Source organism: Ranitomeya variabilis, chromosome 4 (assembly GCF_051348905.1).
Source record: "Ranitomeya variabilis isolate aRanVar5 chromosome 4, aRanVar5.hap1, whole genome shotgun sequence".
NCBI classification, from domain to species: domain Eukaryota; kingdom Metazoa; phylum Chordata; class Amphibia; order Anura; family Dendrobatidae; genus Ranitomeya; species Ranitomeya variabilis.
Window position 1 is genome coordinate 416,815,841 of NC_135235.1, and position 27,798 is coordinate 416,843,638.

General features: G+C 44.6%; 1 protein-coding gene across 1 annotated transcript in view; it reads right to left on the reverse strand.

Moving 5' to 3' along the window:
• GCGR (glucagon receptor) overlaps positions 1-27,798 on the reverse strand; it is a 172,020-nt gene that overhangs the window by 133,293 nt on the left and 10,929 nt on the right. The window lies entirely within an intron of this gene.

Here is a 27,798-nt window from a genome sequence, read left to right on the forward strand (position 1 = left end):
GTGGTGCGTACAACCTTGTGCGCATTAAGCAAGGTGATGAATGGAAAACCGCATTCAATACGCCCGAAGGTCATTTTGAGTACTTGGTGATGCCTTTTGGGCTCTCCAATGCGCCTTCAGTTTTTCAGTCCTTTATGCATGACATTTTCCGGAAGTATCTGGATAAATTTTTGATTGTTTATCTGGATGATATTTTGGTTTTTTCTGATAATTGGGATTCGCATGTGGAGCAGGTCAGGTTGGTCTTTAAAATTTTGCGTGAAAATTCTTTGTTTGTCAAGGGCTCAAAGTGTCTCTTTGGTGTACAGAAGGTTCCCTTTTTGGGGTTCATTTTTTCCCCTTCTGCTGTGGAGATGGACCCAGTCAAGGTCCGAGCTATTCTTGATTGGACTCAGCCCTCGTCAGTTAAGAGTCTTCAGAAGTTCTTGGGCTTCGCTAACTTCTACCGTCGTTTTATCGCTAATTTTTCTAGCATTGTGAAACCTTTGACGGATATGACCAAGAAGGGCTCGGATGTAGCTAACTGGGCTCCTGCTGCCGTGGAGGCTTTCCAGGAGTTGAAACGCCGGTTTACTTCGGCGCCTGTTTTGTGCCAGCCTGACGTCTCACTTCCCTTTCAGGTTGAGGTGGATGCTTCGGAGATTGGGGCAGGGGCCGTTTTGTCGCAGAGAGGCCCTGGTTGCTCTGTTATGAAACCTTGTGCCTTTTTCTCTAGGAAGTTTTCGCCTGCCGAGCGAAATTATGATGTGGGCAATCGGGAGTTGTTGGCCATGAAATGGGCATTTGAGGAGTGGCGTCATTGGCTCGAGGGTGCTAAGCATCGTGTGGTGGTCTTGACTGATCACAAAAATCTGATGTATCTCGAGTCTGCTAAACGCCTTAATCCGAGACAGGCCCGCTGGTCATTGTTTTTCTCCCGCTTTGATTTTGTTGTCTCGTATTTACCAGGTTCAAAGAATGTGAAGGCCGATGCTCTTTCTAGGAGCTTTGTGCCTGATGCTCCTGGAGTCGCTGATCCTGTTGGTATTCTTAAAGATGGAGTTATCTTGTCAGCTATTTCTCCGGATCTGCGACGTGTGTTGCAGAGATTTCAGGCTGATAGGCCTGAGTCTTGTCCACCTGACAGACTGTTTGTCCCGGATAAGTGGACCAGCAGAGTCATTTCCGAGGTTCATTCCTCGGTGTTGGCAGGTCACCCGGGAATTTTTGGCACCAGAGATCTGGTGGCCAGGTCCTTTTGGTGGCCTTCCTTGTCAAGGGATGTGCGGTCATTTGTGCAGTCCTGTGGGACTTGTGCTCGAGCTAAGCCTTGCTGTTCTCGTGCCAGCGGTTTGCTCTTGCCCTTGCCTGTCCCGAAGAGACCTTGGACACATATCTCCATGGATTTCATTTCTGATCCTCCGCTATCTCAGGGCATGTCCGTTATCTGGGTGATATGTGATCGCTTCTCCAAGATGGTCCATTTGGTTCCTTTGCCTAAGCTGCCTTCCTCTTCCGATCTGGTTCCTGTGTTTTTCCAGAACGTGGTTCGTTTGCACGGCATCCCTGAGAATATTGTGTCAGACAGAGGATCCCAGTTCGTTTCCAGGTTCTGGCGATCCTTTTGTAGTAGGATGGGCATTGATTTGTCGTTTTCGTCTGCTTTCCATCCTCAGACTAATGGACAGACGGAGCGAACCAATCAGACTTTGGAGGCTTATTTGAGGTGTTTTGTCTCTGCTGATCAGGACGATTGGGTGACATTCTTGCCGTTGGCTGAGTTTGCCCTTAATAATCGGGCTAGTTCCGCCACCTTGGTTTCGCCTTTTTTCTGCAACTCTGGTTTCCATCCTCGCTTTTCTTCGGGTCATGTGGAGCCTTCTGACTGTCCTGGGGTGGATTCTGTGGTGGATAGGTTGCAGCAGATCTGGAATCATGTGGTGGACAACTTGAAGTTGTCACAGGAGAAGGCTCAGCGCTTTGCCAACCGCCGCCGCGGTGTGGGTCCCCGACTACGCGTTGGGGATTTGGTGTGGCTTTCTTCCCGCTTTGTTCCTATGAAGGTCTCCTCTCCCAAATTTAAACCTCGTTTTATTGGGCCTTACAAGATATTGGAAATCCTTAATCCTGTATCTTTTCGTCTGGATCTTCCTGTGTCGTTTGCTATTCACAATGTATTTCATAGGTCCTTGTTGCGGCGGTACATTGTGCCTGTAGTTCCTTCTGCTGAGCCTCCTGCTCCGGTGTTGGTTGAGGGCGAGTTGGAGTACGTGGTGGAGAAGATCTTGGATTCTCGCCTCTCCAGGCGGAGGCTTCAGTACCTGGTCAAGTGGAAGGGCTATGGTCAGGAGGATAATTCCTGGGTGGTCGCCTCTGATGTTCATGCGGCCGATTTAGTTCGTGCCTTTCATGCCGCTCATCCTGATCGCCCTGGTGGTCGTGGTGAGGGTTCGGTGACCCCTCACTAAGGGGGGGGTACTGTTGTGAATTTGCTTTTTGCTCCCTCTAGTGGTTACTAGTTTTTTGACTCTGGTTTTTCTGTCATTCCTTTTATCCGCACCTGGGTCGTTAGTTAGGGGTGTTGCTATATCCCTGGACCTTCAGTTCAATGCCTGGCAACGTAGTTATCAGAGCTAGTCTGCTGTGCTCTTGTCTACTGATCCTGGTTCCAGTTATATCAGCTAAGTCTGCCTTTTGCTTTTTGCTATTTGTTTTGGTTTTGTATTTTTGTCCAGCTTGTTCCAAATCTATATCCTGACCTTTGCTGGAAGCTCTAGGGGGCTGGTGTTCTCCCCCCGGACCGTTAGACGGTTCGGGGGTTCTTGAATTTCCAGTGTGGATTTTGATAGGGTTTTTGTTGACCATATAAGTTACCTTTCTTAATTCTGCTATCAGTAAGCGGGCCTCTCTGTGCTAAACCTGGTTCATTTCTGTGTTTGTCATTTCCTCTTACCTCACCGTCATTATTTGTGGGGGGCTTCTATCCAGCTTTGGGGTCCCCTTCTCTGGAGGCAAGAAAGGTCTTTGTTTTCCTCTACTAGGGGTAGCTAGATTCTCCGGCTGGCGCGTGTCATCTAGAATCAACGTAGGAATGATCCCCGGCTACTTCTAGTGTTGGCGTTAGGAGTAGATATATGGTCAACCCAGTTACCACTGCCCTATGAGCTGGATTTTTGTATTCTGCAGACTTCCACATTCCTCTGAGACCCTCGCCATTGGGGTCATAACACCCGAGTGTAACAAACTGTTTGTCCGAACATCTCAATGGAGCCAGGCAACTGGCGGGTCCCAATCCTGGCTTTCTCCAAACTGATCCATGGTTCAGCGATTGTTAATAGAGCAGATCTGTATTCTTCCAACTGAGGCCGAAGTCTCCTAGGTTGTTTCCTGTAGAATGATAGATCCATGTCCCTCGTTATGGTGCCATGATGTATTGGCAGCAGTCCTGTAGGGTCCACTGGATGTTTGGATGTCTTGGCAGAATCTTTGGCAGTCTCTCTCTCTCTATAGAGGCACGAAACCTCTTTTTATACTTAACAAGTATCCTTCATTCAGTATTGACATAAAGGATAAGAATGGAGATGAGATCAAGTAGCATTACTTGATTATTTAATCTATTTGCATAGCTTTTCCTCATCTGTCTTTGAAGTCCCCAAACACTGGGGCCTACACAATGTATAATAAGCATATCAGTAAACATCACTAGTCATCAAGGATAAGGGCACAATAAGGTATAGGAAATGTCAATATTACAGGCTTACACAAGCAAAAGTCTGTTTTCTTGACCAACACATAAATTCAAAAGTCAACATACAGATAACAGTCTATTCTTCATGGTTTGCTAAAAATAGACGTCTGGTTAATTAAGATACAATGCTGTGTCTCCACAAGGCACAATGGGGGGATTGTTATTTTAGGGGAAGCAAGGAGACATTATTATTAATAATATATTAATATAAGAAAGCACATGAGATATTTTTATTATTATATGGAGGTACAGGGTAATAATAAGAGGTCATAGCAGAGGTACAGGGGAATTATTATAAGGTATGACAAGTTGTGGTTTGTGTAGCAGTGGTAGCATGTGAGGAGAGTCAAGGAAAATCAGTGAAGTGTTACATTTTGCAGGGACAAGGGATGGATTTAATAAGAGGTCATGGTGATCTGGACCGAATGCAAAGGAAAAGGGAAAATGAACGACAACAATCAGCAAAACGTCACTGGTGAGAACCTGCGCAATGTACACATATATGGTCCGCAGAACACTGATGTAGATCTGATATCACCATTATATGGTCACTAGTGTTGAGCGATACCGTCCGATACTTGAAAGTATCGGTATCGGAAAGTATCGGCCGATACCGGCAAAGTATCGGATCTAATCCGATACCGATACCCGATACCAATACAAGTCAATGGGACTCAAGTATCGGACGGTATTCCTGATGGTTCCCAGGGTCTGAAGGAGAGGAAACTCTCCTTCAGGCCCTGGGATCCATATTAATGTGTAAAATAAAGAATTAAAATAAAAAATATTGCTATACTCACCTCTCCGACGCAGCCTGGACCTCACCGAGGGAACCGGCAGCGTTGTTTGCTTAAAATGCGCGCTTTTACTTCCTTCCGTGACGTCACGGCTTGTGATTGGTCGCGTGCCGCCCATGTGGCCGCGACGCGACCAATCACAGCAAGCCGTGACGTAATTTTCAGGTCCTCAATGCCTAATTCTAGGCATTCATGATTTTAAAATTACGTTCCGGCTTGTGATTGGTCGCGTCGCGGTCACATGGGCGACGCGACCAATCACAAGCCGTGACATCACGGGAGGCAGGAGACGCGCACATTTTTAAAATTACGTCACGGCTTGTGATTGGTTGCGTGCTGCCCATGTGGCCGCGACGCGACCAATCACAGCAAGCCGTGACGTAATTTTCAGGTCCTCAATGCCTAATTCTAGGCATTCATGATTTTAAAATTACGTTCCGGCTTGTGATTGGTCGCGTCGCGGTCACATGGGCGACACGACCAATCACAAGCCGTGACATCACGGGAGGCAGGAGACGCGCACATTTTTAAAATTACGTCACGGCTTGTGATTGGTTGCGTGCTGCCCATGTGACCGCGACGCGACCAATCACAGCAAGCCGTGACGTAATTTCAGGTCCTGAATGCAGAAATAGGCATCAGGACCTGAAATTACGTCACGGCTTGCTGTGATTGGTCGCGTCGCGGTCACATGGGCAGCACGCAACCAATCACAAGCCGTGACGTAATTTTAAAAATGTGCGCGTCTCCTGCCTCCCGTGACGTCACGGCTTGTGATTGGTCGCGTCGCCCATGTGACCGCGACGCGACCAATCACAGCAAGCCGTGACGTAATTTTCAGGTCCTCAATGCCTAATTCTAGGCATTCATGATTTTAAAATTACGTTCCGGCTTGTGATTGGTCGCGTCGCGGTCACATGGGCGACGCGACCAATCACAAGCCGTGACATCACGGGAGGCAGGAGACGCGCGCATTTTTAAAATTACGTCACGGCTTGTGATTGGTTGCGTGCCGCCCATGTGACCGCGACGCGACCAATCACAGCAAGCCGTGACGTAATTTCAGGTCCTGAATGCAGAAATAGGCATCAGGACCTGAAATTACGTCACGGCTTGCTGTGATTGGTCGCGTCGCGGTCACATGGGCAGCACGCAACCAATCACAAGCCGTGACGTAATTTTAAAAATGCGCGCGTCTCCTGCCTCCCGTGACGTCACGGCTTGTGATTGGTCGCGTCGCCCATGTGACCGCGACGCGACCAATCACAAGCCGGAACGTAATTTTAAAATCATGAATGCCTAGAATTAGGCATTGAGGACCTGAAAATTACGTCACGGCTTGCTGTGATTGGTCGCATCGTGGCCACATGGGCGGCACGCGACCAATCACAAGCCGTGACGTCACGGAAGGAAGTAAAAGCGCGCATTTTAAGCAAAGAACGCTGCCGGTTCCCTCGGTGAGGTCCAGGCTGCGTCGGAGAGGTGAGTATAGCAATATTTTTTATTTTAATTCTTTATTTTACACATTAATGTTGTTTCGATACCGATACCCGATACCACAAAAGTATCGGATCTCGGTATCGGAATTCCGATACCCGCAAGTATCAGCCGATACCCGATACTTGCGGTATCGGAATGCTCAACACTAATGGTCACTGTATGGAGGTAATATCAGTCTTAGTACAGTGGTTTTGGTTAAAGTAGTTGTCCAAGCTTAAAGTTAAAGTCTGCAGTGACTCTGTGTGGCTCTATGGGACTGTGAACTTCTGAATTTTCACAGAACTCGCGCACTGTGAGGATACTCTTGTGTCGGCGCTGGGAGTTGGTGATCATGTGCAGTGGCGTAACTTGAACAGCATGGGCCCCAAAGCAAAAGCTCTAATGGGGCCCCCAATTATTGCAAGTCGTTAATAGCATTGGTCTTTTTATATAGGCCAAAGGGACTTTTGGGGCTCTCTAGGCTCCTGAGTCAGACTGCGATTGCAGTCCTCGCACCAACTGTAGTTACACCCCTGATTATATTACCGCAAGTATGAGATTTGCATACATGCAGTCACCTGCTAACTTGACGTGCAATACAAGCAAAATTAGCAAAGCCAAGTACAATTAGACGAAATCTGGCCAGAGGTGTGAAAATCACAGTCACGTAATGGCCAGCACTGTAGAATTTTCACAGTGTACGCTGTGAGGATTCAGAAGTCTGAAGTTACCTAGACTTTAACCTCAACCCCTCTAACAATCAATATAATGGTATTATGAATATTATATATGCTGGTAATATTTGGCTATGATTTGTTGGTAGTTGTAATATTGCAATATTATTGTTTTGATATTATAATTATTTTATCGTATATAGCAATATTATTAGTATTAATTATTAGTATTATGAGAAATATTGGTCTTCTAGTAAATCTTGATTTCCTCCAGGTAGGGTAATATTAATAATATATCCGTATGGTGCTTGGGGGCGAAGACAGCATGGGCTTGTGTGATCTCAAATGCCAGGGCTTAATTTCAGTCTTAGTCCATCCCTGCTTGCAGCACCACACAGTCTTCCACACAGTACAGTCTCACCAGACTAAAGTCTGGATCATTTAATCCTCTCCCTAATCCTCCTTCTACCCACCATGTTATGTCCCAGGAAACTAGTGATCCCACACTATGACATTCCGAGGAGCTCTTTAAAACATAATTTCTTGATTGTGGCCTCTCAACCTCCATACTTCAAGAGGGACAGGAGGACATGTTAATAAGTCATGCCCAAACCTTAGAGCTGCCACGGCCAAAAGAACATGACGGTGGGGAATGGCAAATTTGGGATAAAGGAGAAGGATGATGATGAGACACAACTGCCGCTAAGTCTTGTTGCTGCTCAGTCACAAAGTGGACTAGGGTGCAGTGGTGGAAGATGAGGTGGTGGATGACTAAGTCACTGACCCAATGTGGGAGCTGGCATGCAGAGTGAGGCCAGTAGCGCTGAGGGGGAGAGATGGGTAGCACCGAACCAGACAGAAATAGGCAGTGTGGTAACCAGGGAGAGAAGGCGGGGAACTGTTTCGTGTAGCACTGATACTCCTGAATTGCTCTGTTAGGTGTTCCCCAGTCTGGGACTCTTTTAAAGACAGTTCTGTTACAAACAAAATGGCCATTTGCACCCTGTGCCATACAAAGATCAGCCATACTTCCTTGAAGAAGCGGCGTGTTTAAGCCGCGAAACGCGCATCGGGGACGTTACTCTGGCGGGATCCCTCTCCTCTGTTCCCCCTTTGAGTTGGTAAGCTGACCTATGTCGATCTGTGACATTTATACTTTGGTTTTTAGGTCTGGCACTTTACTATTGATCAGCTTGCCACTGCACTAGGTTACATTGCATGGAAAGGGTTTTTACTTTACTTCCCTTCCATGGTTATTGTGCAGCATGGGGATTCTAGAGGGGTGGGTCTCCCCTTTATCTATGTTAATCATGGGAAAATTTGCACCTTAAGTATTACTGATAAATGTCTTTTTAATCTTTGTATCAATAAAGTAGTTGTTTATATTATGCTCCGGGTTCTCCTATCTTTATTCAGATTTTATGGAGCGGATTTGATGTGTCTGGTTGCATACAACACACATGTGTTTGTCCCAGACTATTAATATGATTTTGGGATTTGTAATATCAAAGATCAGCAAGGGCCTGAAGACTAAGAAACTAAAAACCACCAGCATGATCAGGCACGTCATCTAAGCACCTGACAGGGTGGGCTGAACTCTAGGTCCAAGATAGGTGCCATCGGGTGACATCACATTCTCTTCCCCTGTGCCAGGTGCTTCCCAATCCGCTGTCCAAAACACTGGCACAAATGACTCCTGCTCTGCACCTATCCTTGCACATTCTGACTTACCATCATCAGGCACTTTCAAATCCTTGTCCCAGCCCAGCGTTCATCTTTCCCTATGACAGGCCTTGGAATGAAAAAGAAAGTTCCCAGCCACCCACACACAGGCCGAAATACTAAATGGAAAATTTCCATGCTGCTTTCCGTGGAAATGCTGCCATTTAGGTTAGTAGAAACTTAATGACCCACACATGGACAAGCATTTGTGACCAGGGGTGCTACATTTCCCTAATGGCACAATGGGTGAACATTGTGGAAGCTGGGGCCAAGTCACACCCTGGCATGGCCCATGTGCTCCCAACGCTGAGGATTACTGGCCGTACTTCTATCAGGGTTTTCTCCACCTTCTACAGCAGTTCCTGTACCCCCTTCTGCTCCTCCTCATCCTCCATCTCCGATGTGGTATCTCAGAGCACGTCGTGCACATCAGCCAGAAGCTAGAAGCTCTGCAGCACTGCCTCAGCAAAGCGGCAAGAGGCGCTGCTGAAGCTAATTTGTCTAGGAGACAAACTGCACATCACGGCAGAGTTACTTGAAGGAATAACAGACCAGACAGATCTGTGGTTTTTGCCGCTGAACCTCCAACCAGGCATGGTCGTGTGTGATAATGGGTGCAACTTGGCGGCTGTGAAGATTGGCAAGCTCTCACATATACCATGATTGGAACTTGTGCTGAACTTGGTAGTTCAGAAGTTTCTGAAAACTTACCTAGATTTGCTAGAGTTTCTGGTGAAGATACGCGGTGTCAGTGCCCATTTCCACAAGTCGGATACAGCTGCTGCCATTCTGGCAGTGCTGCAGCAGCGCATGCAAATGCCAGCTCACCGACGGGTTCCCACTAGTGTATGACATCTGATGATTCTCTCATGTAAGAGCATCGGATGCGATATGCTAATGACACTCAGATCCTGCTCTGCTGGGAGCGGTAGCCAAGTGTCAGTGCTCCGATGATCTTGCATGATAGGATCAGAGTACAGCTGCAGAGGAGACGGAGAAGGTAATTTTTCCATCACCTCTGCTGCTGGCGTGGGCAGGAATTACAACGCACTCGGGCGATATCCGAGTGCAGTGTGATGTTTCACTTGCACCCATATACTTATATGGGTGGATGCGATCCGATTTTCGGCATGAGAAAATAATTGCATATGGGAGCTTGTGAGCTGCACCATAGAGAAACAGTGGGGAGAGTGCAATCTGATTTTTTTTATTGTATTGCACTTGTCCGAATGGATCGCAAGTGGGAATGAACCCTTACTGGGAAGGTCCACTTAACAACCGACACGAGGACAAATGCTTGTCATCAGGGATGGTACATTTTCCCTACAGTGCACTGGGTGAACCTTGCTGAGACCCCGACTGAGTCGCACCTTGGGGTGGCACATTTGCTACCGAGGCTGAGGATTGCGGGCCCTAGTTCAAGTCAGGATTTCCTCCATCTCCCACACCAGATCCTACACCCACACCTCCATCTCTGAATTGTCATCTTGGAGCACATCGTGTATATCAGTAGCAAACTGGAAGCACTACAGCACTACCTCAGAGAATAAAGAGACTGCACACCGCTGCAAAGTTGTGTAAAGGTTTAACAGACCAGACAGATCTGTGCCTAAAACCAGGCACAGTTGTGTGTGATAATGACTGTAACCTGATGGCGGCTGTGAAGCTTCGCAAGCTCGCACACATACCATGCCTGGCCTATGTGCTCAACTTGGTGTTTCAGCAGTTTCTCAAAACCTGCCCAGATTTGCCTGAGTTACTGGTGAATGTACACCGCGTGTGCTCCTAGAGAAAGGCTTCCAATCAGAAGCTGAAACGTTTCATGTACCTGTGTGAATAAAGTCCACTATTTTCACTGATTTCCCCTGGATTGCTGCTTCCGATCAATTATATATTATACATACGGTATAAAATGTGTCCTGTATCCGCAATACCTACCTATTCCTCAAAGAATATGCCAAACATATTTGCCACATAAATTTATCATTGATCTCCTCCCTTGTTTCCATTGGACAATTATCATTAGGAATGCTCAAAAACTAGATAATGAGGATGATACATAGTGTGTGTAAGTGGATATTTAATAGGGATATATTGGGGATTTTCTTAGCGTTTGTGTCTATGATATGGTAAACTGTACATAGATCTTCTATCATATCTACAGAGCTGCATGGTGGGCTCCAAGAATGTTTTTCTCTGGTAACAAGGGGCTCCAGTCAGACATAGCCTCTCTGGATTTCTGCATAGCACAAGCAGATTTACATGTACATGTACATAGATTTACCATTTACAGTTCTGTGCAAAGGTAGGTGTGGAAAAAATGCTGTACCATAAGACTATGTTCACACTAGGCGTTTTTCAGAGTTTTTTCATATGTGTTTTACAGTACCAGCAAAGTCTTTGAGATTTCAGAAATCTCATGCACACACCTTGTTTTTTTTTTTTCATTTTGAGCTTTGCATGTTTTTTTTTTTTTGCACAATATGGAAAGTACATTCTTTCAGCGTTCAATCAGTGTTTTTCACCCATTGAAAGTAATGAGTGGTCAAAAAACGCTGAAAATCCACAGCAAAAAATGTAGCCATCTGGTTTTGCAGCGTTTTTTGTGCCCAAACCTGATTAAATAGAATGAGATTTTTTTGCGCTAAACTTTATCAGCATTCTCAAGAGACATACATTTGTGCTCAAAAGTTTACATACCCTGGCAGAATGCTTGCTTTCTTAGCCTTTTTTCAGAGAATATGAATGATAACACCAAAACTTTTTCTCCGCTCATGGTTAGTGTTTGGGTGAAGCCATTTTGTTGTCAAACTACTGTGTTTTCTCTTTTTAAATTATAATGACAACCCGGAACATTCAAATTACCCTGATCAAATGTTCACATACCCCATTACTTAATACCGTGTATTGCCCCCTCTAACATCAATGACAGCTTGAAGTCTTTTGTGGTAGTTGTGGATGAGGTTCCTGCGCACTTGAGATCTCCCCAGAGTAGCTCAATGATATTGAGGTCAGGAGACTGAGATGGCCACTCCAGAACCTTCACTTTGTTCTGCTGTTGCCAATGACATGTCAACTTGGCCTTGTGTTTTGGATCGTTGTCATGTCCAAGTACGTCCCATGTGCAGCTTCCAGGCTGATGATTGCAAATTTGCCTCCAGTATTTGCTGATAACGTGCTGCATTCATCTTTCCTTTAACTTTGACCAAGTTTCCTGTGCCTTTGTAGCTCACAAATCCCCAAAACATCAGAGATCCACCTCTGTACTTTACAGTAGGAATGGTGTTCCTTTCATCATAGGCCTTTTTGACCTGTCTCCAAATGAAACATTTATGGTTGTGGCCAAAAAGTTGAATTTTGGGCTCATCACTCCAAATTACTTTGTTCCAGAAGTTTTGAGGCTTGTCTCTGCGCTGTTTTGCATATTGTAGGTGAGATACTTTGAGGCATTTGCACAGTAATGGCTTTCTTCTGGTGACTCGACCATACCGCCCATTTTTCTTCAAATGCCTCCTTATTGCGCATCTTGAAACAGCCACACCACTAGTTTTCAGAGAGTCCAGTATTTCAGCTGATGTTATTTGTGGGGTTTTTCTTTGCATCCTGAACAATTTTCCTGGCAGTTGTGGATGACGTTTTTGTTGGTCTACCTGACCATGGTTTTGTTTTTACAGAGCCCCTGATTTTCCATTTGTTAATCACAGTTTGAACACTGCTGACTAGCATTATCAATTCCTTGGATATCTTTTTGTATCCCTTTCCTGTTTTATACAGTTCAACTACCTTTTCCCGTAGATCCGTTGACAATTCTTTTGCTTTCCCCATGACTCACAATCCAGAAATGTCAGTGGCTGGATGAAAGATGCAAAAGTGTGATTTGGATCCCAGAAACTCACTCAGCTTTTATGCACACACACTGATTACAAGCAAACAGGTAACAGGTGAGGAAGCTACCTTTAGTAGCCATTCAACACTCTTTGTGTCAACTTCTGTGTATGTTATCAGGCCAAAATCACCAGGGTATGTAAACTTTTGATCAGGGTCATTTGCATGTTTTGGGTTGTCATTATGATTTAAAAAGAGAAAACACAGTAGTTTGACAATAAATGGCTTCACCCAACCAATAACCATGAGCGGAGAAAAAGTTTTGGTGTTATCACTCATATTCTCTGAAAAAAGGCCCAGAAAGCAAGCATTCTGCCAGGGTATGTAAACTTTTGAGCACAACTGTATGTAGCATGACAAAGATGCACAAAAACTCCAGCAAAAACACAAGGAAAACCTGCTTTTTTCTCTAGATTCTTTCCTCCCAAGAGAACAGGTTTTGCTGCAGAAAAAAAAACACTGAAGACATGCCTAATGTGAACGTACCCTAAGAATGCTTTAAAAAAATAGTAGTTTTTTTAATCAATTAATAAAAAAAAAATTAATGAACAATATAGAGATCTAAATAATAGCAATATTTGGGGTGACCATGCTTTTCATTCAAAACAGCATCAATTCTTCTAGGTGTACGGCAGAAAGTCAGGGATTTTCTAAGATTATATTCTGGCGTGAGAGTAACCAGTTGTAGCAAACAGATAATCATCATCATCATCATCATTTACATATTTAGGTTCAAACACAGTGATTAAGGCTGGTTTCACATTTGCGGTTGTGAACACAGCGTTTCTTCCGCAATTATCCGCATGCGTCTTGTATTCCTATATTTAACATTAGGGACGCATGTGTCTGCGATCGTTTGCATTTTGCCTCGTTTGACGACACATGCGTCGTTTCGTCGTCTGCGGTTTGGCACGATAAACGCTACATGCAGTAATTTTAGAGGCGTCAATTTGCCGCCTAGAAAGGTATGCGGTTGTTAGTGGAAGGAATGTGGCAAAAAAATGCATTGCTGTCTGTGTGAGCGCATGCGTTGCACCACAGGAAAACATGTTTAGACACTGATAAGCCACCCCCCACATACAAGGTGATAAAGGGAGGGAGTGGACATTTGCAGGTCACTACTTAGCAGACAGAAGCAGAGCAGATGCAGCAGACCAGACACAGGAAGGAATATACACTCTGAACAATGTGAGTATATCCTAGCCAATGTCTTTATTTTCTATTTTCTGTCTCTATATGTCCTAATTTCTGCCTTTTCTTTCTTTCTGCTTGCATCAGAATGTCATCTTCTTCTGAGGCCGGCGTCACACTGGCGAGTTTTACGGACGTAAGAGCGCAGAAACTACGTCCGTAAAACTCGCATAACATACGGCACAATTATTCTCAATGGGGCTGCTCCTATTAGCCGTATATTACGGTTCAGTATTATACGGCTTTCTACGGCCGTACAAAATCGCAGCATGCTGCGTTTGTCAGCGTACTGCGCAAAAAAATCGCCAATGAAAGTCTATGGGGGCGAGAAAAATACGGATTCCACACGGACCAGCAGTGTGACTTGCGAGAAATACGCAGCGGTGTTAGTGAAAAGTCGGTAATTCAATTGCCGGCTTTTCATTTCTCCTGCACAAACCCGACAGGATATGAGACATGGTTTACATACAGTAAACCATCTCATATCCCCTTTTTTTTGCAGATTCCACACTACTAATGTTAGTAGTGTGTATGTGCAAAATTTCAGCGCTGTAGCTGCTAAAATAAAGGGTTAAATGGCGGAAAAAATTGGCGTGGGCTCCCGCGCAATTTTCTCCGCCAGAGTGGTAAAGCCAGTGACTGAGGGCAGATATTAATAGCCAGGAGAGGGTCCATGGTTATTGGCCCCCCCGTGGCTAAAAACATCTGCCCCCAGCCACCCCAGAAAAGGCACATCTGGAAGATGCGCCTATTCTGGCACTTGGCCACTCTCTTCCCACTCCCTGTAGCGGTGGGATATGGGGTAATGAAGGGTTAATGCCACCTTGCTATTGTAAGGTGACATTAAGCCAGATTAATGATGGAGAGGCGTCAATTATGTCACCTATCCATTATTAATCCAATTGTAGGAAAGGGTTAAAAAACACACACACACATGATTGAAAAGTATTTTAATGAAATAAACACAGCGGTTGTTGTAATAATTTATTGTTCTCTCAAATCCATTTGCAGTCCCTCGCTTGGCAACATAATAAACGCACAAGATACATACCTTCTGGTGTACTGTCAGGTCCAACGATGTAATCCATCTGAAGGGGTTAACTAATATTACAGGCAGGAGCCCTGCTATAATGCAGCTGTGCTCCGTGCCTGTAATCCCCGGCGAATGAATGAAATGTAGGTCATTGACCTACATTTCCTTCAGTCGCGGTGATGCGCCCCCTGGTGGATGTCCTCATATGACCTGGAGCGTGGGAAAAAGTTCCCAGGCTGCAGTTCATGAGAACATCCACCAGAGGGCGCCTCACCGCGAATGAATGAAATGTAGGTCAATGACCTACATTTCATTCATTCGCAGGGGAATTACAAGCACGGAGCACAGCTGCATTATAGCAGGGCTCCTGCCTGTAATATTAGTTAACCCCTTCAGATGGATTACATCGTTGGACCTGACAGTACATCAGAAGGTATGTATCTTGTGCGTTTATTATGTTGCCAAGCGAGGGACTGCAAATGGATTTGAGAGAACAATAAATTATTACAACAACCGCTGTGTTTATTTCATTAAAATACTTTTCAATCATGTGTGTGTGTGTTTTTTAACCCTTTCCTACAATTGGATTAATAATGGATAGGTGACATAATTGACGCCTCTCCATCATTAATCTGGCTTAATGTCACCTTCCAATAGCAAGGTGGCATTAACCCTTCATTACCCCATATCCCACCGCTACAGGGAGTGGGAAGAGAGTGGCCAAGTGCCAGAATAGGCGCATCTTCCAGATGTGCCTTTTCTGGGGTGGCTGGGGGCAGATGTTTGTAGCCAGGGGGGGCCAATAACCATGGACCCTCTCCAGGCTATTAATATCTGCCCTCAGTCACTGGCTTTACCACTCTGGCGGAGAAAATTGCGCGGGAGCCCACGCCAATTTTTTCCGCCATTTAACCCTTTATTTTAGCAGCTACAGCGCTGAAATTTTGCACATACACACTACTAACATTAGTAGTGTGGAATATGCAAAAAAAAGGGGATATGAGATGGTTTACTGTATGTAAACCATGTCTCATATCCTGTCGGGTTTGTGCAGGAGAAATGAAAAGCCGGCAATTGAATTACCGGCTGTTCACAGATATCGCGCTGATTGAAATCTAAATACAGAATATATATATATGTGTCTCAATGACATATATATATATATACTGTATATATGTTTTCCCGAACATTTGAGCACATAAATCCATTAGATGTCGGTTTTGCAAGCCTGCGCGAAAATCTCGCAGTACGGATGCCATACGGATTACATACGGAGGATGCCATGCGCAAAATACGCTGACACACCCTGACTACGGATCACTATTTTGGGAACATTTCTCCGTATTACGGCCGTAGTACGGACGTATAATACGTGGCGTATTGTCTTACGCCAAGTGTGACGCCGGCCTGAGGGGGAGCAACGGCCTGGGCCTGCACAAGCTGAACATGTCAGTGAAGTGAGTACTCACCTCCTCATATTGGTAAGTATTCACTGTCACATCTACACATATGACAATTTTTTTCCCCTTTTTTTAGAACACTTCTTCCACTGCGGCAGAGGCTGAGCAGGAGCAGCGGGGTCACGGTCGGGTGGCAAGGCCGCAGCGTGTACGTATACCTGGCTGACTGTTTATTGTATCCTCACTTTACTATTGGATGTTAATTTCTTTACTTTCCTCTTTCTTTCCGTTTTTCTTCTTGACTCCTTTTGTTTCTTGACTTTCAATGTTCATGCCAGTTTTCTGTCCCTGTTTTCTTTCTTTTCCTTATGTTAATGTCTCCTACATTAATGTCTTTATTTATTTTTTAGGTTCCAGAACGGGATGAGGACTTCATTGAAAATGACATCCTTATCTCCCTGGTCCATGAGCGAGTCCCGTTGTGGGACACCCGGGTTCCGCAGTACTCGGACAACGTGACGATCCAGCGGCTATGGAATGAGGTGGCCAAAGCGATGAGGTATGGCTGGGACAATGCCCCGACTCGGGTCCGAAATGCATTTTGTAAGTATTGCAATCCAGTGTGATGCAGCAGTGACCTTGGCCGTGATCACACAACTGTGTGTGATGAGAGAAACTCTCAGGAGTTTCTCTCATCACACACAGTTGTGTGATCACGGCCAAAAGTCCATTGTCTAACCATTCTTTTTTGCTTTTTCAACAGTGCTCAAAGTCAAAGCACGTTGGAGTTAGATGAAGGATCGCTTCAACAAGGACCTTCGTCAAGAGAGCCGGGTTCCTAGTAGTTCTGGAACAAATATCCGAAAATATAAATACCACTGCATTCTGGCATTTTTGAGACGGGTCCTTGCTCAGAGAATGTATTTTTTTGGTGTATTAGGTTGTGTTGTATTGCCTTTATCTGTATGTTTATATTTCACAGGAGTTGGCGCTTAACTTTTGTAAATGTTTGGTAGTAATGTGTTTTTTTCTTCTTTTTTCACAGCACATGGAGCAGCACTCTTGACCCTGGTTCTGGAGTGGTCCTTCATCAAACAGCCACGGACCTGTCCCAGCCTTCCAGCAGCGCTGCAGCAAGTGAGCCTGCCACACAGACTGGAGACCAGGAAGCTGGTCCATCAGGTGTTCCCCTGTCCCAGTCCTCTGCCTCTGCCTCTTTTTTTGGGGGGTCTTCCCGGCAGCGGCAGAGGGCCTCGGCCTGAGTTTTTGCACTTGAGCTTGGTCTTTCATGATGGACTCAAGGCGATGGGTGACCGACTGGATACTGCCATTAGCCATATGAATACACGTATCCAGGAGGTCACCAAAAGCCTTGACCAAGTGAAAGCCAACCTCTAGAGGCCAGCACATCATTTTTTTAATCAAATTGAACAGGGCATGTCGGAACACCTTACTCCTGATCTCCAGCTTAGTGTCATGCAGGCCTGCAATGCTGCTTACGTGCAGGCTATGCAGCAGAGCCGATATTTTCAGCAGACAGTGGTGGCATATCCACCTGTGCCTACACTGTCACACTTGACCTCAATGCCAAGCTCTGCTGCATACCACTGCACGGCCACCTCCATTCCAAGCACTGCCGGACACCACTACAGCACCACCACCATGCCGATTGCTGTTGGACAGCCCACCACCACCACCATGACAACTGCTGCTCCTGCTTGGACCTCCTCCACTGACACCACCATGCAGCAGCAGCAACAGCAGCAACCGGACCCTGGCATGGCTTCCCCACTACCACCATGCAGCAGCAGCCGGACCCTGGCATGGCCTTCCCCACCACCACAACCATGCAGCAGCAGCGGCACACGGACCCTGACAGGTCAGCCACCACGGCCAGGCCGCTAGAAATGAGCCCAACGAGACTCCCCATACCGCAGCGCCGATCCCAAAAAGGGAAAGGAAAAAAGAAACAGAGGACTATCGCTATTTCTCCCTCCTCACCTCCCAATGTGTCTGTAATGTCTAGTTTGTCTCACCCTTCCAGTGTGTCTCTGCCCTCTCATGCGTCAAGCCCCATCCCCGAACTGCCAGACCCCAGTAATTTAACTGCCCCTTCTCCTGCCACCCCTGCGTCGTCCACAGCTAGTCAAGCTTCACAGCTACATACCCCACATTTCCGGCACTCTACCCCAAGCAGGCGCAGTTAATCTTTTTTTTGTGTAAAAATAAATAATAATGTTTTTTGCCCCCAATAATGTTTGGTTAATTGTGTATTTTGCCGCCGGGCACACACACTGTGTGCCGAATAAAACACTGCGCCTCACACTTAATTTTTTTGCCACCTCATAGCTCCAGTAGTTAGTAAGTACAACAATGCAGCTTTGTGTGTGTTTGGTATAGAGATATGAGGTGGCCCAAAAAAATAATACTTGCATTTTCTCCATAATCTCTTCCTTCTGGTTACTCTGTGATTTTCTGTTGCAGACTGAAGAGAAAATGGCAGTAATACAAAGCAGAACTATACTCAACAGGTCATGTGTCCAAAAACTCATTAGTTATGACACCTGACCTGGTGAGTAGAGAACAGCCTTGTATAACCTCCATTTTCTCTTCTGTGTACGTAATCTATTTCACACAAGGTGAAGGGACGATGGAGGTCATACAAGGCATATCTATGCTCACCTGGACATGTGTCAGAAATAGTGAATTCATGAGGCTATTTGTGCATCATGAATTCATTATTTCTGACACCTGACTTGATGAGTATAGATCTGTTTTGTAAACAGCCATCGTCTCTTCAGTCTGTGTCCAATAGATACTGCAGAACAGATTCAGGACGCAATGACGTCAAGAACTTTACCACTAACAACCTAAGTGGTTTGTAGAGGAAATACATAGGAGACACGGTCAAGATAACAAAACACGCAGTTTATTAACAATAAATATTAGTAACATTTAAAACATAACTGGTACAGACCCAAACCCAACAGGATATTTTACACAATATTGTCCTGCCATGCCACACGTCCAATATCAGAATAAAAAAGGCACCAAATTGGTCCCGCATGTGGCCAACTTCAACAGTTGACCGCAGCGGGTGATGCTGGTAATCTGGCAATGGGTTTGCAACTGGTTCATCCAGTTCAATGTTGGGTCGCTCCTTAGCCATAATGTAATTGTGGAGAACCACAAAGGCTTTGACCACCTCATTGACTGTCTCCATTTTTAGATTAATGGCTGTTGCAAGAATGCGCCATTTTGAGACTAGAATCCCAAAGGTACACTCTACTGTTCTTCAGGCCCTGGTCAGTCTGTAGTTAAAGATCCTTTTAGTGTGGTTCAAGTCCTGACTGGAATATGGCTTCAGTAGGTTTTCACACATCTGAAAGGCCTTATCCCCAACCATAACAAATGGTATCGGTGGGCCTTGAGTGTTGGGGAGAGGTTGTGACCATGGAAAATTAAAATTTTTGCCATACACACGTCGGACCATATCCGAGTTCTTGAAAGTCTGGGAATCATTGCCACGGCCAAAAGCTCCAATGTCCACGGCGATGAAGCGACAGTCCGCATCTGCTATTGCCATGAGCACAACAGAAAAATATTTTTTATAGTTGAAGTACTCTGATCCTGTTCTGGCTGGTTTGATAATGCGGATGTGCTTTCCATCTACCGCACCAAAACAGTTGAGGAAATCACACACACTCCAGAATTTCTCTGCAATTCCCATCCACATGTCCTCGGTGGGTATGGGTATAAATTCATCCAGGAGAATGTTCCACAACGCCCGGCAGGTGTCTGCAACTATTCCAGACAGGGTGGAAATTCAAAGCCGGTATCAGAAGTGGAGGGATGATAAGCTCTCTTCGGGTTGCCAGAAATCTAATATATAAAGCTGAATGTGTGTATGTATGTGTGTATGTATGTCCGGGATTGGCATCTGAACCGTCGCAGCTACAGCCACAAAATTTTGCACAGTCACACGTCTGGACCCCGAGAGCGTCATAGGCTATATTGTGAGGTGAAATTTTAACCCCGCGCTTTCCAATTCACCAAACAATTTTGCCCCTATCTACATAATGGGGAAAAAGTGAAAGGAAAAGTGTTGGAGGCGTCGCAGCTACAGGCACAAAATTTTGCACAGTCACACGTCGGGACCCCGAGAGCGTCAAAGCTATGTTGTGAGGTGAAATTTTAACCCCGCGCTTTCCAATTCACCAAACAATTTTGCCCCTATCTACATAATGGGGAAAAAGTGAAAGGAAAAGTGTTGGAGGCGTCGCAGCTACAGGCACAAAATTTTGCACAGTCACACGTCTGGACCCTGAGAGCGTCAAAGCTATGCTGTGAGGTGAAATTTTAACCCCGCGCTTTCCAATTCACCAAACAATTTTGCCCCTATCTACATAATGGGGAAAAAATGAAAGGAAAAGTGTTGGAGGCAAATTAACAGCTGCCAGATGTGAACAAGGGGGACTTAAAGAATGAGAGCGATGGCGACAAAGAATATATACTGTACAGTTGCTAAGGTGGGGCCCCGACATGGGATAATCACCACACCACCACGGGGATATGAACACACACACAAAATGCGCCACACACTACCACGTGCTCGAACACATATACCAACCTCAGCGGACATTTCACCACACATACACCAACCTCGCCACATAAAAGTTGAAACACAAAAGTCGCCGCTCAAAACTCGCCACGCGCAAAACTCGCCACGCGCAAAACTCTCCACATGAAAAACTCGCCACACGTGCAAAACTCACCTCATGGAAAACTCGCCACACGCAAAACTTGCACACGCGGAAAAATTGCCACATGCACAAAAGTTGCAACACATGCAAAAGTTGCCTCACACAAAACTTGCACATACTCAAAAGGCACCACACATAAAACTCGCCAAGCGCAAAACTCGCCATGCGCAAAACATGCTGCACACAACTTGCTACACTAACCTGTCACATGCAACTCGACACACAAAAAGTTGCTACACACATGTCGCCACACAAAACTCATCTCACAAAAGTCGCTACATGCATGTCGCCACACGCAACTCAACACACACAACTTGACACACGAAACTCGCCCTAAAACACACACAAGTCTGGTATTATCCTTCAAAAATAAAAATCTGATTAAGCTGACAAACTACAAGAGCAACAAATGTACCATATAGGAATCCGGCAGCTGTCAGTCACATGACCAGTCTATTATGTGTATGTGTGAGCTAATATATACTGCCAGGGGGTGGGCTTACTGTTGGCTGGGGATTTATCAGGCTGCCAATTTAGCTTACAAATACTGAGGTAAAAATACTGACCAAATAACGTGTGAACGAGGTCTAATACAGGAGGAGATGACATATAGATATATACTATATACAGGAGGAGATGACACACAGGTATATACTATTTACAGGGGAGATGACACACAGGTATATACTATATGCAGGAGGAGATGACACACAGATATATACTATATACAGGAGAGATGACACACAGGTATATACTATATAGAGGAGGAGATGACATACAGGTACATACTACATACAGCAGGAGATGACATACAGGTATATACTATATACAGAAGGAGATGACACACAGGTATATACTATATACAGGAGCAGATTACCTACAGGTATATAGTATATACAGGAGGAGATGACATACAGGTATATGCTATGTATAGGAGGAGATGACATACAGGTATATACTATATACAGGAGGAGATGACACACAGATATATACTATATATAGGTGAGATGACACACAGGTATATACTATATACAGGAGGAGATTACATACAGGTATATACTATATATAGGAGGAGATGACATACAGGTATATACTATATACAGGGGAGATGACACACAGCAGGTATATACTATATACAGGGGAGATGACATACAGGTATATACTATATACAGGAGATGACATACAGGTGTATACTATATATAAGGGAAATGACAAATATGTATATACTGAGGTGAAAATGAGAGGTGTGAGGTGAAAATGAAAAGGTGTGAGTGCAAAATGAGAGGAGTGAGGGAAAATAGTGGAGTGATCGGAAAATGACAGATGTGAGGTCGAAATGACAAGTGTTAAGGGGGAATGAGAGGAGTGAGGGGGAAAATAAGAGGAGTGAGGGGGAAAATGAGAGGTGTGAGGGAGAAAATGAGAGATGTGAGGGGGAAAATGAAAGATGTGATAGGGAAAATGAGAGGCGTGATGGGAAAATAAGAGAAGTGAGGTGCTATAACTAACCACAGATATTTACTATGCCCAGGCAACGCCGGACTCTTCAGCTAGCTTAAATTTACAATCTCCATGCTTTTCTCATGGTCAACTTTATGTGGCCTGTTCAAGAGTTGGAACAGCCAAAAATCTGTTTGTCTTTGCACCTGAAGGAAAAACTAAGAATGTCGTTTATCAAAAGGCTCTCGAATAAGTAGTAGAAGATTACTTCACATTACTTGGCCAATTTAGTTAAATCTGTGTGGAATATCTCTGGTCTTGAAATATATGTTGTAAAATGCTTCTATTAGCTTAGTTTTTGCCTTTTAATAATTACATTTCTATCTATTTGTTTTGTGTTTTTTTTGTGCAGAATAAATTTTTGTTAACACATTCTATTTTGCTAACAGCAGTTATTACCCCGGGCGAAGCCGGGTAGTACAGCTAGTCTGTAATAAAATAAATAAAAAATAAATTACAATCAATTCTATTTATGGTGTTGTTCTGCTAAAGACATAAAGGGAAATACAAAGAATACATGTCAGACCAACAATAATTATGACTGGCATTTGTTTAGAATTATTACGTACCTTAATGTAACCAGCAGACGTTCCTCTTGTGGAATCGCTCTACGGAGCTGGGTGTCCTGTCTCCGGATGACTTCTTTGACACAACCAAGCAAATCCCGGATCGAGTCTTGCGACATCCGGGTATATTCCGAGAATTTCTCCGAGTTGGCATTAAGCTCGCCATACAGCGTGTGATAGGCTCCACGGCTCCACGGCTCTCCCGGAGTTCGATAATGGGGTGTCTCCAGAAACGCCTACGACGTCTCCTTCTCCATCTTTTGCGATTTCTGTGTTGCTCAGAAGCAAACGCACAGGTAAGAAACAGCTTGATGCTTAAATCCAGGTTGAAATAAAAGCTCTCCATGCGAAGATCCATCATGACACAGGATACAGTAGCACACTGTTAAGATTTCAGCAGTCCTAGGGTTTATATATAGGGATCCCATAATACACACCCTCTGTAGTCACATTGGCGGTGTCTGGTTATCTAGATTTTTCGCCTGTAAAATTTTCCACCATACGCACCAAAAAATGCAAACGCATGCAAAATGCATGGAAAAGCGTGAAAACGCTGCGTTTTTTTAAATGGCATGAGTTACCGTATGCATCTAAAAAACGCTGCGTTTGTACGTGTTTCCTTCATTTACAGTTGCGGATTAAACGCTGCGGATTCTAACGCAAATGTGAAACTAGCCCAACTGAAACAGAAACAGCAGCGAAGGAGGGTTAAAACTTGGTGAGGAACAGCCAAACTCTGCTACAAAGGTGAGGTTGTCACAGGTCATGCACTATGGGTGGGCATACCAAATATTGATTCGATTTTGATTTCTATTTTGTTCATTCACTTTGCATTCTGTTAATTGATTAAAAAATAAACTATCAACACTGTTATTTTTTAAAGCATTCTAAATTTGCAGCATGTTTTTTCCACACCTGCCAAAAACTTTTGTATAGTTCTGTGCCAGTATCTATGCAAATACACGCAATAGACAAATACTCAATAACTATATAATATATATAATTATAAAAAATCACTAATATGTGTAGTATTTTAAGGAAGATGTGAGCCTAGTTAAAATAGAAGGCTAAGACTAGCCATGAAGGGGTTAACTTGCATGCAGTTCATTGCCAGGACACAGAATAGGAAGCTCACAATGTATATGCACACACAGTGGTTTTCATTGTGGTCGCATTCACAAGTCATCACACGCATACAGTCATCAATTACAGAAGTAAAAACATCCACTGCAAGAATAATAGTGGTATTTACCCAACTAATTATACAGTATATCGTGCATGTCCTGTGAAATATTTTTGGAAACTCCATTCAAAAGTGTGGCCAATCCCCATTAATACAACCAAAGTGTCTCCATCAATAATTAACAGATTGCATGCTACGAGTGGCTCCGCTAATTGGATGACATGCACCCATGCAAGTCTATGAGTGCATGTAAAGCATCGGACTGCACTCGGATGTCATCCGAGTGCAATCCGATTTCTGCAGATTCATACAACAGAGAACAGAGGAGATGGAGAAATTCACAGAGAGAATATGCAATTGTCTGATCCCGGCCTTAAAGGTGTCATTTTCAAGAGAGAGTCCGAGGAGGGTCTCAAACTTCCAAAGCACAATAAAAATAGTATAGTCTGATACGCAGGCAGCAATTTTACATAAATGAAGAGGGGATTGGAAATCAGAGGAACCACGCAAGAAAGGATGGAAAATAGGGAAACAGCTATTTTATCTCTGAATTTAGCATTTATTGGTAATTTTTTTTATTGGGAGCAGGTGGGTAGTATTAAAGGGAACCTGTCACCCCGTTTTTTGAAGATGAGCTAAAAATAGTGTTAAATAGGGGCAGAGCTGGGCGTTACATTAGTGTCTTTGTGTGCCTTTATTACCCACCTATGCTGCCGAAATACCTTTGTAAAGTCGCCGTTTTCTGCTGTCACTTACGCTGGTCTGGTCCTATGGGCGTGGTGACAGCGCTGTTTCTCCCCCAGAATCCTGCTCATCATTACGTTGGTGGCGTAGTGGTGTGCACATGTCCAAAAGGCTAATCCACTGCCCAGGTGATGCAAAAGAGCGCGATCTGCGCTATTCAGCCATTTACCGGTGGGCGCGGCCATCTTTCCTGTGGCCGCGCGTGCGCAGATGGAGCGCTCTGCTGCCCGGGGCTTCAGGAAAATGGCCGCCGCGATCTCCATCTGCGCACGCGCGGCCACAGGAAAGATGGCAGCGCCCACCGGTAAATGGCTGAATAGCGAAGATCGCGCTGTTTTTCATCACCTGGGCAGTGGATTAGCCTTTTGGACATGCGCACACCACTACGCCACCAACGTAATGATGAGCAGGATTCTGGGGGAGAAACAGCGCTGTCACCACGCCCATAGGACCAGACCAGCGTGAGTGACAGCAGAAAACGGCGAGTTTACAAAGGTATTTCGGCAGCATAGGTGGGGAATAAAGGCACACAAAGACACTAATGTAACGCCCAGCTCTGCCCCTATTTAACGCTATTTTTAGCTCATCTTCAAAAAACGGGGTGACAGGTTCCCTTTAAATGATGAAATTGTTGTTGCCTGCAGCTACCACTGGAAGGAGCTCTTTTCATATAAATGTATACAGCCTCCAATAAGGTCAACCTTGATAATAACAATGCGCTTCCATAATATATAATACGATTCTTTTTATATGGTCAATAACTGTTGCCAATGGAAAATCTTTTCTAATGCTAGGTTCACACCTGCACTAAACATTCCTGGTTATATCATAGGAGCATAAACCTGAAAAAAAGATGATGTGGCAGATCCAAAATAAGAGAGACGCAATGCAAATAAGTGACTATGATAGGGTATTTCAGGGCACCATGGTGTCTTGTCATTTACCATATTTTATTCATATTTTTCTGTTATTTACCCCATTTTATATCTACAAACAACATTTAAAATATACACACAAGCTAGTGTATGTTTTCATAATGGCATAAGATATGCAGAAAATCGGTTCAGCATGAGAACTATAGAAATGCAGGTCCTGAGAATGAGGATGCTATTATTTATGCAAAAAAGGGGATTAAGTTTCTCTCCATAAACCTTGAGAGGTTTCTAAATAACATGCCAGCCAATTGGCAGTTGTTTAATGGCTTGTTTTGATTGGTCGCCTGCAAAACCATGTGCGTAAATCAATGACGAATATGTGCGTATAACATATTGTTGTTATCGGTAGCAAAAGTCCTGTTTACACAGGGTGATGTGCTACCGAGAATTATGATTTATTTTTAAGCCGGGAAAAAAATCATCACAGCGGAAAAACAAGCGTTTTGCTTATGTGATTGTGGACCTCTTTGGGACCAAGCGGTTCTAAGAAGGCTCCTTTCCCAATTATTGGCCCTTCTAAAAGCAGCATAAATGAGAGAAGATCAAAAGTAAATATTTCAAGTTGGAACAAATTTGAGAGACATGGCACAAGGGAAAGAGGTGTGCACTAAACCGGATGCATTTTAATCTGATTTGGGCATTGGGTCATTGTTTGAGCCTTACACAGGTACCTTGCACCACATGGTAGAGCCTTAGCGTTTGCTTAAACAATACACTTGTTCATTAGGCAGATTAAACCATTTCACATTTTTATGTTTAATCCGGCTAGAGAGAAGATTTGACACACGTAATGTTGTTCTTATACGCCCTCGGGGGTAGCATTCCACGGCCAGCTCAAACCAGATTCCACCACAGGCACCACCGACCAGTTAGAAGGTTTTAATAGAAAGAGGAACTACTTCATAGAAAGTCTCCAGTGTGCAAGATAAGGTCAAGGCGTAAGCCATTACCCTCCTTAGCGCACACAGGAAGCGTTCCTAATTGCTAAATAATTGCTAAAGAGTTTTCAGTGTTAGATGTGACCTGTGACCTCTCCATAACTTGAGCTCCTTAACCCAAAACATGAAGCCAGGACACCTGTAGAGGGCCAGTAAGAGTGACGATCCAAGTTCAGGAAACATCTCAGGCGGATTATGGAGAGAAGCGACAGCTCCCTACTGCCAAGCCAACAAAGAACATCCCCCAAGCAGTGCCCCCTGTTCTTTACCTGCATCTTGGATGTTACTGTACTTCAGTGGAACGATGGCTTTGGTCCAAAGTATTAACAATTGTTCCCAATGATGAAAAAAGGGTCAAAAGTTGATGTCCAATGGCAGCAAGTCAAAACTGTACAGCCAGTGAGAAATATTAAGCATGGTCAACTGAATCCGTAAAGACATAAAGTCTGTAAAGTAAAAGGTATGTCATGCCAGTTTTTATCATTAGTACCCAAACCCCCAAAGCAACACCCCAACAGTAAGAAAAGAGGCTATGTTCCAATTTCCTGTAACTATTCAATGAAGAGTTGAAACTTGGAAGATATGTTTTATTAAGGAATAGCACATTGGGAGTCCCACATTTTAGACCTTCTAGCAGTGTCAGACTGGGGGGCCAAGAGCAAATGGGGGGGGGGGGCAACTTTTCACCTGCATACAAATATTATACTACCCTTGTTCACAAATTTACCTATATCTCGGGTAGTTTAGTGAGTGAATGATGAGATGTTGCTTTTTTCTGTACAGAGTGAATTATGAAAAGTACTTCCCATACAGTGGAGTTGGGGGCCCACCGGGGGATTGCCGTTACCACCGGAGAACCGGAGGGTCCCCACTGCTAAAGATAAATGAATATTTATGCTCCACATGCCCCATGGGCGTGGAGAAGGGTAAATATTGATTTCACTGTAATAGCGTCCAGAGTTGGCCACAGGCTGAGGCTAACACTGTCCGCCGATGCTGCTGAATCAGGGCCGCGGCGCTTGGGATTGGAGTGGAGCTGCAGTGATCCGACGCTGTATTACTTCCTGCCTGCCTGCCCAGCACTTCCTGTCTGACTCAGCGCGGCTGGATGACATCATCATTCAGCGCGGCTGTTTCAGAGAGGAAGCTGCCAACATGTGCTGCAGCTGCGGGGAACGTGCAGAGAGGTGAGTAGGTGTTGTGTGTGTGGCTGTGTGTGTAATGCGGTGCTTTGTGGGTGTGTGAGAGAGAGTGGTGCGGT